This window comes from Lissotriton helveticus, chromosome 5_1 (genome assembly GCF_964261635.1).
Source record: "Lissotriton helveticus chromosome 5_1, aLisHel1.1, whole genome shotgun sequence".
Taxonomy (NCBI): Eukaryota; Metazoa; Chordata; class Amphibia; order Caudata; family Salamandridae; genus Lissotriton; species Lissotriton helveticus.
Window position 1 is genome coordinate 1,065,632,487 of NC_136065.1, and position 17,007 is coordinate 1,065,649,493.

Genomic DNA, 17,007 nt, shown 5'->3' on the forward strand with positions numbered 1-17,007 from the left:
GTCAGCGGTCAACGGTCAGCGTACCCCAGGTCTTTAAAACGCTTTTCCCGCTGTTACCGCGCACTTCCACACTTCTCCACCAGCAACCGAGAATCCTGCCACGGAGCAAAGCAGCCAAAAGCCTGAATCGTTCAGCAGCATAAACAGGTGAGCCTAGTCCCAGGAAAGAGAACTCCTCACACACAAGTCCGCGCAGCAGACACCATCTTGCCCCAAAAATTCAAACAACGGATATGTAATCACTTTCCCAATGATCAGCAATTTAATATCTTCATTTTTCTGGTGCATTTATATGTAATGTTTATATATAATTTTTCAATAAAGGTGTATTTGGTTTCATTCTCTTCTTCGTTCTGAGTCTAGTGGAGAGGCTGCGTCTTGTTTCTCCAACAAATGTGGTGCTGCCTGTTATGTGTTGTATCTTACAACTAATAATACATTACAGTAAAAATGAGAAAGGGAATGTATGTAATCAGACAAATTGCAAGCCCTAGGACCAAGATGAGTAAAGATAGGACAACATCTGAGATAGTTGAAGACTCAACTAAAGGGGGAATGTTAATATAGAAAGTGTTAATATAAACAGTGAGGCGTGGGACTCCAAGAAAGTGCGCCTGAAAAACCTCACATGCAGCCGCACAGAAATATGTGTGATTAGACAGCAGTATGTGACCAATGCTTCAAGTTAATGGGTTATAGTGGATGAACTCAGGGAGAGAATAGCTGCAACCTTTGATACACACTGTGCATACTGACGGTAGCTAGAAATCAATATAATAAACAAATCAAGAAGTCTCTAGTACATCAAACAAACCAGTATTGACAGTTCCCCCGGAGAGTGATTGTGTGAGGAAGTGGTACAGGGGAGTAATGCAAGTAAACCAATCAGCTTTGACGTCAATTTAGTAGGGAAAGATAAGGCAAGGGATGATCAAAATATGTTGAAACAAAAGCCCAATCACACATTCTGCATAAGCTGAAGTTTTAGAAATAATACACATAGTTAGATTGCACAAATCAAATAACATGGAGTCAAATCACGTGTTCTGCTTGTGCTGAGGTTTTAGAAATAGGACACGTAGTCAGTTGGCACAAATAGCACATAGTCAGGAGGGTGGGAGTGATTGCACCAATGAACGTAGGAGGGTTAGAGGCTTGGCTCTGGTTGTGTAATGTTGCTCAAATATGCCATATATGTCCATTGTTGGTCACATGATTAGCATGTATGATTCAGCAGAAATACACTATATAAAGGGCTACCTGCTGTAGCCAATTTGAGAGTTGGGTGGCATTCTTCCCTGGGTTCCTCACTCTCCCAGCCGCTGTAAAATAAAACCTTTATACTTTATCATTTATTCTTGCTTGTTTTTCTACTTCAATTAAGGTCTAACCAACATTTACCAACATTCTGTCGAGCCAGCCAGGAGAGATCACAGATGTCATCACCGACGGCAACCTACGGACAGGAGACTTCCCATTGGGGATAGGACTGAGCATTTCTCTAAGAAGACGCCTGTTTGATCAAAAGTCTGTCTCTTCTCATGGGTAGTTCTCCCCCTGAGGTGGTGGCTGTCATAAGGTAAGGCCAATGCTGACTTCTTGAAGTATAACAATTGAAGTAAGGTTGTGATAAAGTAAAAAGAAAAACGGTCATGATAAACATGCTCAAGGCATCTAGTTTATGCATAAGTGAGCTCCACACTGCAGGCTGGTGAGGAAAGCAGATCTGGGAGAAAAAATAGGTCTAAAGGTGTAGACCAAAACCTCATTATAAGGTTAGAGAGTCAACCCCAGACCAGGTCTGGAAGATCCGAAGACAACCTAAATCTAAAAGAGTTAGTTGATTGAGGGCCGGAAACTCATGATCCCACTCTGCAGATATGGTTCATATCATGTAGTTTAGAATGGATAAGCAAGTATATTGAAATACATAAATAAAGGGTGCTCTAAAAAAGAACTAAAATAGTCCAAAAGGATAGAAGGATAGGCAGCTACCAAATACTAGATAAAAAGCTTAGACACACTGCAGGTATAATGCGACACATATCACAGGCATGCAAGATGAATAGGAAAATGAATGATTCCTGCAATTATACTTAGCAAATGTACATTCAGAGGTTATGGGTCTCCCCTAGAACACATGCTAAAGACACTTCAAGTGACAAGAAAAGAATAAACAAGTATAACCAAGAATGCCACAGGGGAACCACAAAAAATTCACAGTCATTGCCAAAATATAGTTCATTTGACAGAGAACTCATTGTGCACACATTATCATTTATCAAGGCTAAATATAAAAGAAACAAAGTAAATAAAAGAGAGTTCATTCTTAGCTTATGGTCTAAATTTAAAAACAGCTCTGAAAATCACAAGGATCTGCCAATTAATCCCCCCCCCCTGAAGATAAGAATAAAGACACAGAGGCAGGGCCCACAACACCCCCACACCACCTGCATATGTAGGAATATACCCACATCTCCTGCCCCCAGCAGCAGGATATGAAAAACCACCAGATGTACAAAATCCTACAACTATTTACCAAAGCCCAAAAGGGGTACAGACACATGGAACAGGATTAGCTCACAGAAAAGTGGGGGATGGACCTAAAATTGGAGGGTGGAGAACAGGGCACCTTTTATTTAGAATAAATGAAGGAGGGTATGGCAGATTAAATGATGCATCAAATAATTTGCTACAGTATGAGGAGCAAACAGATGCTGCCTCAGTAAAAGAAGATTGGGACACAGAGAAAGAAGTGGAAGAATTAGGAGACCTAATGCAAACACCAACACAAGCACCATCGCGCTATTCCACAATGTCTGCACATCCATGTACTAAACTTGCCAGAACTGCTGGTAAAAAAACGATACTGTCATGGTAGCTCCTGGACTTCTGGTCAACCTATTACTATTACTCGGACTTCGTGAGGACCAGCTTTGTTCAATGATTAGAGCTAAGCTAACGCGACTTCTCTGGAGAATTCCCCTAAACTACGCGGGTGTCCGGAACGTTACGTTACGTTAAAAATATTTGTACCGCGCACGTTCACCAACGGTTTCATGGCGCTCTTGACATAAACGGTTACCAGGAAGGAAGGGTTAATCGAAAGCTGACTGGAATAACAGAGTTTTTAGCAATGTGCGAAAGCAGGCATAGCTGGGGCAGAGACGAAGAGCCATTGGGAGAGTATTCCAAGTGGAGGAGGCCAAATAAGAGAAGCTCAGTCCTCCGTGCTTTTTCCGTCTGTATTTGGGTACCTCAAGGTAATTGAGAGAGGTGGAACGGAGAGCTCTGTGGGGGATGTATCATGTCAAGCAAGATGAGATGAAGGCAGGGGCTGAGTCGGAGAGGGCCTTGAAGACGGTACATCCAAGTTTAAAAATACAGCGTTTGGGGACGGGGAGCCAGTGAAGATTGCGGAGAAGGGGAGTAACGTGCTGATGTTTAGGCTGACGAAAAATCAGGCGAGCGGCCTGATTCTGCACTAGTTGCAACCGGTGAAGGTGGTAGGCCGGAATCCCTGCATACAGAATGTTAGCATAATCGAGTCTGGAGGTGATGAGAGCGATGATGACAAGAATCAGGGCCTCTCTGGAAAGAAACCTACTGATCTTGCGAATCCGCCTGAGGTGAAAAAAACAGGATGAGGTGACAGAGTTAATTTGTGGTCTCATTGACAGATCTTCAGAGATGACCACCCCCAGACTCTTCACTGTGCTCACAGGAGTGGGTGCCGTCCCAAGAGATGGAGGCCAAAAGGCGGAGTTCCACGGATTAGTGGAGCCACCCACCAATACTAGCTCTGTTTTTGTAGGGTTCAATTTCAATTGACTATGATACATCCATTCTGCAATGGCCAACATGGTGGACTGAAAATTAAGACAGGAGGAGGGAAGGGAGTCGATGGGGAAGATTAACTGAAGATCATCTGCATAATTAAAGATTGTAACCGGGGTATTTCGGAGGGAAGCTAATAGGGGTTGCAGATACAAATTAAATAATAAAGGTGACAGCGCAGAGCCCTGAGGGACCCCGCAGGTTAGAGATAAAAGAGGTGCAGCAAAAGTGGATAAATGAACTGCCTGAGAGCGGTTGTCTAGGAAAGATCTAAGCCAATCGAGGGCTACCCCCTGAATGCCAGCGTTGTTGACACGGTTGATCAGAATCACATGATCGACCGTGTCAAATGCTGCCGACAGGTCCAACAGGACAAGGGCCTGAGAGATGTTTTTGTCGGCACCTTTCCTGAGGGAATCCATGACGGCTACTATGACCGCCTCGGTGGAGTGGAGGGGTCTGAAACCAGCTTGTTGGGCATTCAGGAAGGAGGAGCTCTCGATGAATGTACTAAGGCAGCGGGTGACATACGTCTCCAGGATCTTTCCTAGATAGGGAAGAAGGGAGATGGGTCTGTAATTACTTAAAACAGTAGGATCTGCATTAGTCTTTTTCAAGATAGGCAGAACCGCTGCCTGTTTAAAGGAGCGGGGTACTTCTCCAGTGGCTAAGGAGTTATTGAGCAAGGCTAGTGGGGGACCAGGGCAGGCCAAAAAGGCCTCTCTCAGAATCTGTGGGGGACATACGTCATTGGGAGAGCCTGAGCTGACTTTGTGGAGCAAAGAAGAGAATTCTTGTAGTGAAATTGGCGGAAACTCTGTCAGCCGGCTGGTGTTCATAGGGGGAAGAGGAAGGGGTGAAGGGGATGAAGGAGGAGGGATATTCTTTTTGATGAGAGCAATTTTTTCAGAAAAGTAAGCGTTAAGGGAATCGCATAAGAATTGGGTTGGTTGGGGTTGGGGTGTAACCCTATCAGGGAGGGAGAGGTCATTGACAATGGCAAAGATGTCTTTAGTTTTATTCTCAGAAGCCATTATCTTATGAGAGAAATAGGCGGTTTTTGCTGCCAGAATCGAATTTTTGTAAGAATTAAGAGAGTCTACAAAAATGATTCTAAGCTGGGAATCGTAATTGCGTCTCCAGCGGCGCTCAGCTTGACGGAGAGCCAGTTTATCCGCTTTAAGTTGGTCAGAGAACCATCGCTGGGCCTCGTGAGGACGCTTAGCTTTAATTGTTTTAAGAGGGGCAACTTTGTCACATGCACAAAGAAGCCATTCTTCGAGATGAGCCGCCTGATCGGCTATCAAGGTCGAAGGGGTAGGTGGAGAAGAGGCAAGTGCAGCGTGAAAGTCAGCCAGATTTGCTCTTTTCCAGTTGCGAGCCACAAGATTCTTGACCGGGGGGGAAGGCAAACAGTATGAAGATAAAGATGAAAGGAGATGGAACAATGATCGGACCAGGAACAGGGAAGGACGGAGGGAGGGGAAAGGTCAAGGTTAGACGTCCAAATTTGGTCCAAGATGTGACCCTTGTGATGAGTGGGAGTATGAACGTGCTGGAAAAAGTTCATACTGGTTAGAAGCTCAGTAAACTCCGTAGAGGGCAGGCTTTCGCGGGCATCAGATGGCCAGTAAGCTCCCTTGAGCCGGTGGGGCTGACGGGCCCGGGTTACGCTCCTACGTGCCACGAGCGGTACCAGACCCGGAAATAATTTTGGCAGCCTACGCAGCACCCCTTCACACATTCCTACTCCCTGCTGACGAGAGGCAACAACCTCGAAACACCGGTGTCCAGGGATGGCCAACGCGACTGATTTTTCCTCGATACCTGGGCAGAGGCGCACCCGCTGATGCTGACTGCAAGGACCACAACGCACTGGGGCTACACGCTGGTAGGATAAGTAGTGAGCGACCCACTGGACTTACTTTTACATTCAGGCTCCCTTGAGCCGGTGGGGCTGACGGGCCCGGGTTACGCTCCTACGTGCCACGAGCGGTACCAGACCCGGAAATAATTTTGGCAGCCTACGCAGCACCCCTTCACACATTCCTACTCCCTGCTGACGAGAGGCAACAACCTCGAAACACCGGTGTCCAGGGATGGCCAACGCGACTGATTTTTCCTCGATACCTGGGCAGAGGCGCACCCGCTGATGCTGACTGCAAGGACCACAACGCACTGGGGCTACACGCTGGTAGGATAAGTAGTGAGCGACCCACTGGACTTACTTTTACATTCAGGCTCCCTTGAGCCGGTGGGGCTGACGGGCCCGGGTTACGCTCCTACGTGCCACGAGCGGTACCAGACCCGGAAATAATTTTGGCAGCCTACGCAGCACCCCTTCACACATTCCTACTCCCTGCTGACGAGAGGCAACAACCTCGAAACACCGGTGTCCAGGGATGGCCAACGCGACTGATTTTTCCTCGATACCTGGGCAGAGGCGCACCCGCTGATGCTGACTGCAAGGACCACAACGCACTGGGGCTACACGCTGGTAGGATAAGTAGTGAGCGACCCACTGGACTTACTTTTACATTCAGGCTCCCTTGAGCCGGTGGGGCTGACGGGCCCGGGTTACGCTCCTACGTGCCACGAGCGGTACCAGACCCGGAAATAATTTTGGCAGCCTACGCAGCACCCCTTCACACATTCCTACTCCCTGCTGACGAGAGGCAACAACCTCGAAACACCGGTGTCCAGGGATGGCCAACGCGACTGATTTTTCCTCGATACCTGGGCAGAGGCGCACCCGCTGATGCTGACTGCAAGGACCACAACGCACTGGGGCTACACGCTGGTAGGATAAGTAGTGAGCGACCCACTGGACTTACTTTTACATTCAGGCTCCCTTGAGCCGGTGGGGCTGACGGGCCCGGGTTACGCTCCTACGTGCCACGAGCGGTACCAGACCCGGAAATAATTTTGGCAGCCTACGCAGCACCCCTTCACACATTCCTACTCCCTGCTGACGAGAGGCAACAACCTCGAAACACCGGTGTCCAGGGATGGCCAACGCGACTGATTTTTCCTCGATACCTGGGCAGAGGCGCACCCGCTGATGCTGACTGCAAGGACCACAACGCACTGGGGCTACACGCTGGTAGGATAAGTAGTGAGCGACCCACTGGACTTACTTTTACATTCAGGCTCCCTTGAGCCGGTGGGGCTGACGGGCCCGGGTTACGCTCCTACGTGCCACGAGCGGTACCAGACCCGGAAATAATTTTGGCAGCCTACGCAGCACCCCTTCACACATTCCTACTCCCTGCTGACGAGAGGCAACAACCTCGAAACACCGGTGTCCAGGGATGGCCAACGCGACTGATTTTTCCTCGATACCTGGGCAGAGGCGCACCCGCTGATGCTGACTGCAAGGACCACAACGCACTGGGGCTACACGCTGGTAGGATAAGTAGTGAGCGACCCACTGGACTTACTATCAGATGGCCAGTAGTTAAAATCGCCAATAATCATGATGTGAGCGATGCCTAGATGTTAAAAAACCATATGACGCATGCGTTGGGAACGTTGTTCCGGTTTCTGCTGCGCACGCGCTCGTCTGGTCCCTTTTCTATCTTTATTGTTTTGTTATGGTTGGTCTTTCTTCTCTTTCTATTTCAGGTAGTGCTGTCGTATTGGACTTGACCAGGCGTCCAGGTTGCGAGGGAGCTTCCCCGGTAAGTCTGCCACATACTGTGCTTATCGATGTGATTAAGATTTCTGCTCAGCTTCTTTTTCACGCACTGCTCATCAGTTGTGTTTTCGCCTTCCGGTATAACAGCATCACCCCCGGTTCTCTCCTCCAGAGAAAAACGTTCCGGATGCCTCCAGGGGTCTGGTATTCCTAGTGCACTATGTTAACCGTCAAATCTTTCTATGTGGAGTGTACATAACACACACAAATGACAATGCTGCTGGAAAAAGCTCTTCCAAGGCAGTTTCAGGAGGTTAGGGCACAGTAGCAGGCCACTGGAACAGGGACTGGAAATGACACATTGTTTTCTGAGCTGGCAGAATAATGTTGTAACTGCCCTTGTTTGAAACTGGGATGTCCTGCCCTTATTTCGTAGACTTTACCTTGCTATACCATTACCTTCTTTTCACTTCGCCACTTATCATTTCCTCGTGCCATTGCACTAGGCTCCCATAAACTCGTTTCAGTTTGGGGCTAGTGATGGGGTTAAGGTGGGGGTTATGGCAAAGTTACAGCAAAATTAGGGTAGAGTTAATAGCTAGGTTAAAGATTACGGTCAAGTATTGAGGTAAAATCTGTAGTGAGTTAATAGCATGGTGTTGGGTTAAGGATATTTCACATGTAAAAAATAGGCTAATTGGGTAGTAGTAGCAGTGAAAATAGTGAAGATGTAGTAATAGACAAGGTTGATAGTAGTGATGGAAATAGATTAATTGGCAGTCCGGATTTCAACTTTCTTCTGATGGTGCTCATAGATAATGTCATTGTTCCAAACTTTCAACTTAGCTTAGACCAACATTCCATTGAACGGGCTCTGAGGACTCTTCTTTGCGTACTCTGGCTGTTATCAGTTACTGTGCACAAACAGTTTTGTATATTGTTACTACTGAAGCTTTATTGTTGGGCTCCAACTGAAAAACCAAATGACAACTCAAATGTACTCCAGAAATGATTCAGAGTGTAGGATTATGACATAGCATGAAACAGAACGCACAATGAAATGAAATGAAATGAAAAAAAAGGGACTTGCTAAAGCGCACTGTGGCCAAGCGGCTTCCTGGTGCTGAGAACTAGTACCTGACTCTACAGAGCATCCGAGAGGGCTAACAAGGGAAGGCCTGGGCAAAAAGAAACGTTTTCAGGGCTTTGCGAAAAGAGGGGTAGGTGGGAATAGAACGAATAGAGAGCGGAAGACTATTCCAGAACTGGGGGGCAAGAACCGAGAAACGGGTGCCCCCTGTTCTGGATTTACGGAAGCGGGGGACTTGGAGAAGAGAGAGAGATGAAGAACGGAGAGTGCGAGCCGGAGTGTAGGGAGTGATTAAGGAAGCAATAAAAAGGGGGGCGGAGTGGGTATATGCCCGGAAAGCTAAGCAGGCCAATTTAAAAAAAGATCTAAAGTGCACAGGGAGCCAATGAAGGGACTTGAGTACAGGCGTGATGTGGGAGGATTTGGGAAGGTGGAAAATAAGACGGGCTGCCTGATTTTGAATGGCCTGTAACCGTCGAATTTCGAAGGCAGGTATGCCCACGTAGAGGCCGTTCCCATAGTCAAGGCGGGAGGTGATAAGGGCCATGACTATGGATTTGAGGGCGTCCGTGGAGAAAAACCGGGATATTTTCCGGATAAGACGGAGGGATAGGAAGCAGGAGGAAACGACGGAACTAACTTGGGCATGCATGGTAAGGTCATTACTGACCTTGATGCCCAAGGTGCGAACAGAGGAGACCAGTAAGGGGGGGGAGCCAAAGGAAAGGGGCCAGTGAGTCGGGGACCAAGGATTGGAGGGACCACCCGTGAGGACAAGCTCCGTCTTATCCGGGTTGAGCTTGAGATGGTTAGTGCTCATCCATTCCGAGATAAAGACTAAAGTGGAGCTAAGAAAAAGAGGGGAATCCGAAAAGGTGGAGAGATCAAAGACGAGCTGGAGGTCATCCGCGTAGTTGTAAACGGAGACCCCCTGCTCGCGGAGAGAAAGAATAAGAGGATAGATATAGAGATTGAAGAGAAGGGGGGAAAGAGAAGAGCTTTGGGGCACCCCGCACACGACTGGGCGGGGGGAGCGGAGAAGCCTGAAAGATGGACGGCTTGTGACCTGCCTTGAAGGAAGGACGCTAGCCAGGAGTCACCCTGGCTAGCTGATGGTCACCCACAGCTATATCTTTTCAAAATAATAGAATTGTATTTAAAGCCAGGCAATGCAGGGCACTTAACAAATTAAACAACACACACCAGATGGTTTTAGCACCTTTTGGGGACAGGAAAATAGTTGTAACAAGTTTACAGTGCGTACAAAGTAAGGTTTAAAAGTGTGGACAGCTTGGGAATCTGTGGTTAATGTTCTGAGATGGGGGAGGCTTGGTCTCTTGATGTTGCTTGCCGCACACAATCAATGACATTAAAGGTTTCAGGCAAATGTTGAAGTATTAAATATGCTATGTCTGCTTTCTATGCTACAATTTTATTGTCCTTGGATGCCGGAGGGGACAGGTCATAGATTAAGTGATCCAAGAAGCTCACAGCCAAAAGGTGGTTTAATGTGCCAGAGAACTGGCACAGAGTCAAAGTTTGGCTAGCATACTTTCATTAGTCAGTGCCAGTTGTAAATACAGGGCACATTTCAAGGTGACCAGTCACTGCTCCAAAAGTTTTTCAAAGGTAAAGTCTGGGACAAGTGGTGCTCACAGTAGGTTGTTTGAGGTACCAAACATTAGAGACCCACCCATGTCCTGTAAAGGGCTGCTCTGGGCCAAAATTGTCATGTAGCGGGCAGGGGTACTCACTGGAACGTTTGCTGAAGTTTTATCCAAAGGCATTTGTTATCTTCTCTTGCTATCTTTTGCATTCTCCCCACAGTCCTCATGATTCCCTCTGCGCAGCCAGTGAGTGATGTCATTGTGTGGTTAGAATGTTGAGTGTTTGTGCTTGGAATAAGTGGACATTTGGAGTGAGAAGGGCTGAGCAGCAGGATGCTGCTCCTGGCGGGGCTTTAGCTGTAACCTACAACTAAGCTAATAAACCTACATCAATGTAACCTAAATAAAGGATCCATCTTCATTGTATCTTGATTGTAACAGTATTCACAAGGTTTGTATTCAGGCGAGCTAATCAATGTTGACTACATCTTCCTGGAGCCCAGGTGCCCCTCTCCCATACTGGGTTGTGCAGCATTTGTAGTTTGGCACAGCGATAGCATGAGGCCTGTATGTGCCCCTCTCTGCCAAACTAATGTGGCAGCTGTGTGCCCACAAACAATGTTCTATTGGCAAAAAGATGCTTGTTCAGTTCTCACCCACCCCCTCAATCTATGATAATACAGGTACAGGCTGGGCCCTTTTTTTTTTATAGCTTTCGTAACCTCTTTGACAAGCATTCTTAAAACTACATCTCTCTTAAACATGCTGAAAGTAAGACAGCGTTCCATCACTGGTTAGTAATCCTTTTGATTGTCAGTTGAATGGCAGGTATTTATAATATATTCCATTTTAATTATTTTATTGCAGCTATTGATTTTCATATACATGTTTTTAAATGTCGAAACAGTACACAGTCAGAAAGCTTGCCACAAAGCAATCAGAGCACAGCACAGCCTGTTCACAGCTTAAAGAAGTGGCCTCCTGCCTTCAAACACTTCCTTTTAGTAATAAGCTCCACTCCGTGAGGCAGAAATCAGCACTCCAGGAGTCAAGTATCATACTTTTATTTGCTCATTCAGAAATCAGTGTACCAATACAAAAGATGATATATTTTCGCTGTGTTACCAGCCGTGTCCCATGTTTGTATATGGGGGATTTATAGCACGCACAGCTACTCAGAAGAGTGTACCGGCACGAGCCCAGTGGAATGAAAGGCAGGTAAGAAACGGATTAGATAAAGAGGAAGGCCATAAGCCTTTTTAGGTTTCGCCTGTCTAAAGCTGCGCACTGCGCAGCTTTTCGCGCAGGCGAAATCTTATGTCTACAGTATGTGTGTGTTGTCCCGCCCCTCTGTTCCATTGGCTAGCTCCATAAATGGAGGCTAGCCATTGGAACAGAGATCTGTTCGTCAATGCCGGAGCAGATTCGTGGGCGTTCCCGAGAATTTTAGGCTTTTGCCCACGTCATGCGGCGGTGGGCGTGTTTATTATTTTTTTTTTTTTGGGTCGTCATGTTTGGTCATTTTTGGAGTGTCTTTTGCAGGAGTGGGCTGCGTGATTGTCGTCTCCGTGGCGTTTCCGCCTTTGCGAGCTCCTCACCCTCCCCCCCCTCGTTGCTTGTGTTCAAGGATAGAGAGTGATCGCATGAGGCCTGCCTGCATCGAAAGTAGAATTATCTGTGAGGACCAACGTCGCGCAGGCTCTGGAAAGCCGTACTGATGGCAGGACGTGCTCCCTGAGCGGAGGGCGTTTCTAGATACGACGCTTTAATGCGAGGAATGCTGCCCACGACCGAGCTCTCTGTACATAAAGAAGTGCCCTAAAGTTGCGAGGGTGGGGGGGAAGTGGGGGGCGCCCCTCCCGGGATGCTGGGCGCGCCTCCCAGGATGCTGGGCGTTCTTGAGCTTTCAGCTGTACTCGCGAAAAGCTGCACTAATCCACTGGGAGGCTGCACTTCATTAAAGGGCACGAGCAGCCACGAGACAATCCGGGTCTATAAGCAAGCGTCTCATGCACGCTTTAAACAGCAGTCCTATGCTCTGCTGCTTTGAGGGGCAGGCTTAGTTAGCTGGGAAAAGTGATGCAGGAGTCGGTTGAGATATGGAAACGGTGCAAGAGAACCTATGTCTGGATGCACAGTATGCTCGAAGCGCTATAAGTGTCGAGTTGTTTATATCGTTTTTCTTACCAACCCGTATCCCATTTCTGAACCTACTCTCCGTTTTCAGAATGGGAACTGACTTATTGGAAGAAAAATTACCCAAGACCACACAGTGCAGCAAATGGGACACGGGATTTTAGAACTCTTGTTTCTTGAATACTGTAGTCATTGTTTTTGCAGTCGGACCAAACATGAAAGACATTGTCATCCTGCCATTTCTCCTTACGTCCTGAACAGGATAGTAAACCCTCCCCCCCAACCAATCCTGTTCAAAACACGCCCCACTGCCCTCCCCACACTTACAGTGGTGCCCTTCCCCCTTATACTCTCGCTGATAAATCCCCACACTCGCGCAGACATAGCAGCACTGACCTTAAGCTGCAAAGACGCTTTGTGTTGAGCACGTCCCTTGTGGTACAGTAAGCGCCACGATGTAACGACGAAAAGCATATACAAACACAATAAAACAAAGGCAGACTCTGAAGAGAGCCGTGTCTGCAACGGAAGAGTGGTTGGATTTGGGAATTAACTAAAAGAACAATCCCTGGTTTAAAAGGGGGGGGGGCCTCGGACTGACCTTTGCAGGCATGTTTTATGGTATTTATTCTGGTGTAACAGCGACACTGTACACTAGCACTGTGTCATCAGACCCCGGGAGCCCAGCTGTGTTTCATTCTTCCTTCAGGCGGTTCCTTTACTTATTACACCCCCCCCCAAAAAAAACACCTTCATCCCGGTTTATCCCTCTCGTTTACTTTAGTTACAAGTTTTTGCTGCTTTCTAAGACACCTGGGACACTTTCCTGCAAGCTTACTACTTTTAGTTATTTGCCAACTACTTGCTGGCCAGTACGACTCCCACTCACGCGTAGCGATCTCCGCACCCGGAGACACCGCAACTGTGGCAGAGAACTCCGCACACCTAAGCATAAGGAGTCGTAAAACTCCGTATGTAGTTCCTGAACGCCTACAAGTATTACACTTACAGGAACGTGCACGTTTACCTTTGTGAATCAAGGGGGCAAAGTCTGTGATCCGATGTGTAAAATTGACGAGGAGCCCCCATATCTCACATATGTTTACATGCTTTCCACCGACTGGAGCACCCCTGAAGGTTGCCTCCCCCGCCTTCCCTCGTGGGCTGCATGGGTATGCGTTATGTTCCTGGTCCCAGCCCTGCAGAGCGGTGTATGTACACCTTTGTACAGCGCAGCGCACACCCAGGTTGCTCTAGGAGCTATAGATACGAGTTTACTCAGTTAAAGAGACTTTGCACACGCGTGCTGTCTATTTATTGATCTTTATATGCATGGCACCGGTTGCAGCCTCTCGTTCCTCCCCCTACTTCACAGTTTCTGCCTGTTCCCCCTGTCCCTGTTTGCTTTCCCCATACTGCCCTGCCCATGTTTGTGACTGCACTCACTTTTACCTGCATCTCCACTCTTCTCTATTGCCGACTCTTCGCGATGCCCGACTGCCCCCCACCTGTTCTCCCTCTCCCTATTTATTTCTTGCTGTTCCTTGCCCTCTGTTCTCCGCCTTCTCTCCCGTGTGCTTGCATCTTCCTTTCTTCGCCCTGGGTGTTTTCCGTGTGTGTGCCTTTGTGTGTGTGTGTGTGTGTGTGTGTGTGTGTGTGTGTGGCTCTGTGTGTATGTGTGGGTGCAAATGCAATAGGTCTCACATTTGCGAGAGATTTAGTTAATGGCAATGTAAATGACAATGCCATTTATTTATCTGTTTTTAAAACCAACACATAAATACAAATTTTGTCATTTACAATGCCAATAGCTCTAACTTTTCCAAAGGCGAAACCATTGCATTGTAAATGCTTGTTACATGTGTTACCACTTTATTAATTTGCGTTGATCCTTTTGTAACCAGGATATTTATTAATGACGTGCGTAAGATTGATAGAGGAGAAGGGGCTCTATTAGTGAACGGCTTGCATATGTATTTTTGGGCTCGGTCTTTGATATTGTGATATTTGATTGTTTTTATAAATTGGACTTTTATGGTATTGTATTTTATGCTGAATAAAGTATTTTTTGGATTGGATTGGACACTTTGTTCCAAAGTGAAGTCAGGCTCTCCTGTCGATCCCTTGAAGCCTGACCAATTCCAATTTTTTTTACCTACCATCATACACCCACTGGAACTAGTGATCAATGGGTCGCTGAGTACAGCAATTGTGCCAAGGGTGTGGAAACAGGCCAGGGTAATACCGCTGCTTAAGAAACCTTCTTTAGACCCCAAAAAACCCAAAGGTTTTCAGCCTATTTCCTTGTTACCTTGGACTGCGAAGATCACAGAGGCTTACATCAATTCCCTCCTCACAGAATATCTTACTGTAAATCACAGGCTTCAACACTCTCAAAATGGTTTTCGGCCCGGCCATGGCACCAAGTCGGCACTTTTAGCCGTGACTGAACATCTGTGGAAGACCTTGGATGAGGGGCAGATGTCGGCACTGATCCTTTTGAATCTCAGTGCCGCGTTTGACACGGTGTCACATGCCATCTTGCTGAACCGTCTGTTAGAGGCTGTGGTCACTGGCTCAGCACTTAAGTGCCTGTCCTCTTTCCTCTCTAACCGGACGTTTCAGGTGTTGCCCCCCCCTTTTGCTTCTGGTATCTTTTCTTTAGTCCAGGGGGTTCCACAAGGCTCATCCCTGAGCCCTCTGCTCTTTAATCTTTATGTCCAACCTCTGGCTGCTGTAGCCAGGAGCAGAGGGCTGACCATGGTCTCTTATGCCGATGCTTCTCAGTTGGTGGTGGCTCTCTTGAGTGACCCCGAGCAGGACGCCAGGAAATTTCAGGGCGACCTCTCGGTAGTTGCCGAGTGGATAACCACCAACTGTCTCCAACTGCGTACCAACAAGTCGGAGGTGCTGTTGGTGGGAGGGAACAATGATTGTTGGAGCGAGCTGTGGTGAGCCTAGGTACGGCTGCCATTCCTAAGCCTGTAGTGAAGAACAAGGGGGTCTGGATGGACACTTCACTCAATTTCCAGATTCAGACTAAAAAGGTGGCGGGAACCTGCTTCAGTCTGCTGCATGGGCTCAAACCTATTCTGTACTTTTTCGATGCCCCGACCAGGCAGATTATTATTCAGGCCTTGATCCTGTCCTGGCTCGATTATGTTTGCTCGCTGTATTTGGGAGCTAATAATTCTGAAATTCAGAGATTACAGAGAGCCCAGAACGCGTCCGCGAGAGCTATCCTGGGCCTGCGTAGAACTTGTCCAGTGACTAGTGCTATCTATCGCCTCCACTGGCTGCCTGTGGCCAGGCGAATTGAGTTTAAGGCTCTGTGCATAGCTTTTGAAACAGGTTACCCTGCAAATTTTGACTGATCTTCTTTTACCTTATATTCCCATGCGATCACTTCGATCCATGGGACAATGTTTGGTAGTGATCCCTCGGGTGAGATGGGTCCGTGCCGGCGGCTGTTCTTTTCGTAATAGAGACGCCATTCTGTGGAATTCTCGGCCGGCCCACCCTCGAGGGATCACCAACTATCTTCACTTCAGGAAAGCTATTAAAACATTTCTTTTCCCTTCTTTGTAGGCCTCCAGTGCTTTTTGTGCGTGCTATTTTCTTGTTGCTTAGCGCGGGGGCACCACTTAGTTGGGGCAGCTGTTGCGCTTTACAAAATTATAACATAACATAACATAACATGACCTTAGCTATAGGAGATAATAAAAGTCTATTGAGTGGGTTAATTGACAGTGAAACTGACAACATTTCCAAAACAGAAATATGGGAAGCACTGAGGAAACATGATCCCAATATACCAGATATAGGAGGTATGATGGCAGAGACAAGGAGACCAGATGAAAATGTAACCGATTATGTAAACAGAATGACAGAGAGGACGAGTCAAGAGACAGGATAAGCATGGGAGAATGAAGGAAGCAACATTCTTTTATAACATAATAAAAAGAGGCTAATTTAGAGAATATAGTGGGGTTGGAAACAAAGCCCTGGGTGGAAATCCTGGTGCTATTATACACTTTTACAAAAAGTAGGTAGAAAAGGAGAAACAAAAACAAATAGAGGATGAAAGGGCAGCTCCCAGACTAGTACAACATAATTTTAAAAAGATATCAACAGAATGGCCAGTATTGGCTGCAGCGACACCCCAACATGTAGCATCGCAAAAACAGCAGCAATATCACAGAGGGAACCATTCAAGTGGTGGAAGGGGAAGAGAAGCCTTAGATAAAATTTGGGCAACTGAAATCTAAAGAATGCTTCTACTGTCATAAAATGGGCTACGCGGCAAGAGAGTGCAGATACAAGAAAGCAGACATGCAGACACAAGCAATGCAGATACAGGGGCAGGGACAACAAATACACAACCCTGAAAAATAACTTCCAAGGTTCAGAATTAGGGTCCGCAAATCAATCCAGCAGCATTAGAGTAACCCCTTAAAACAGCAAAGACAAGGAGAAATAGTAGTGATGACAGGAACAAATTAATTCTATGGAAATATGGGAGACAATGTGCAACAGCAACAATACATACAATGAAGGGGACCACAGAGCATTCCAATATGTCCAGTTTTATCGGTAATGCACCGATTGGATTAGGAACCCACTTAGATAGTTGCCACAACCCTTTATACTAAAACCTTTCTAGTAGGTACATGGGTAACACAATCATACATCAAAGAAGA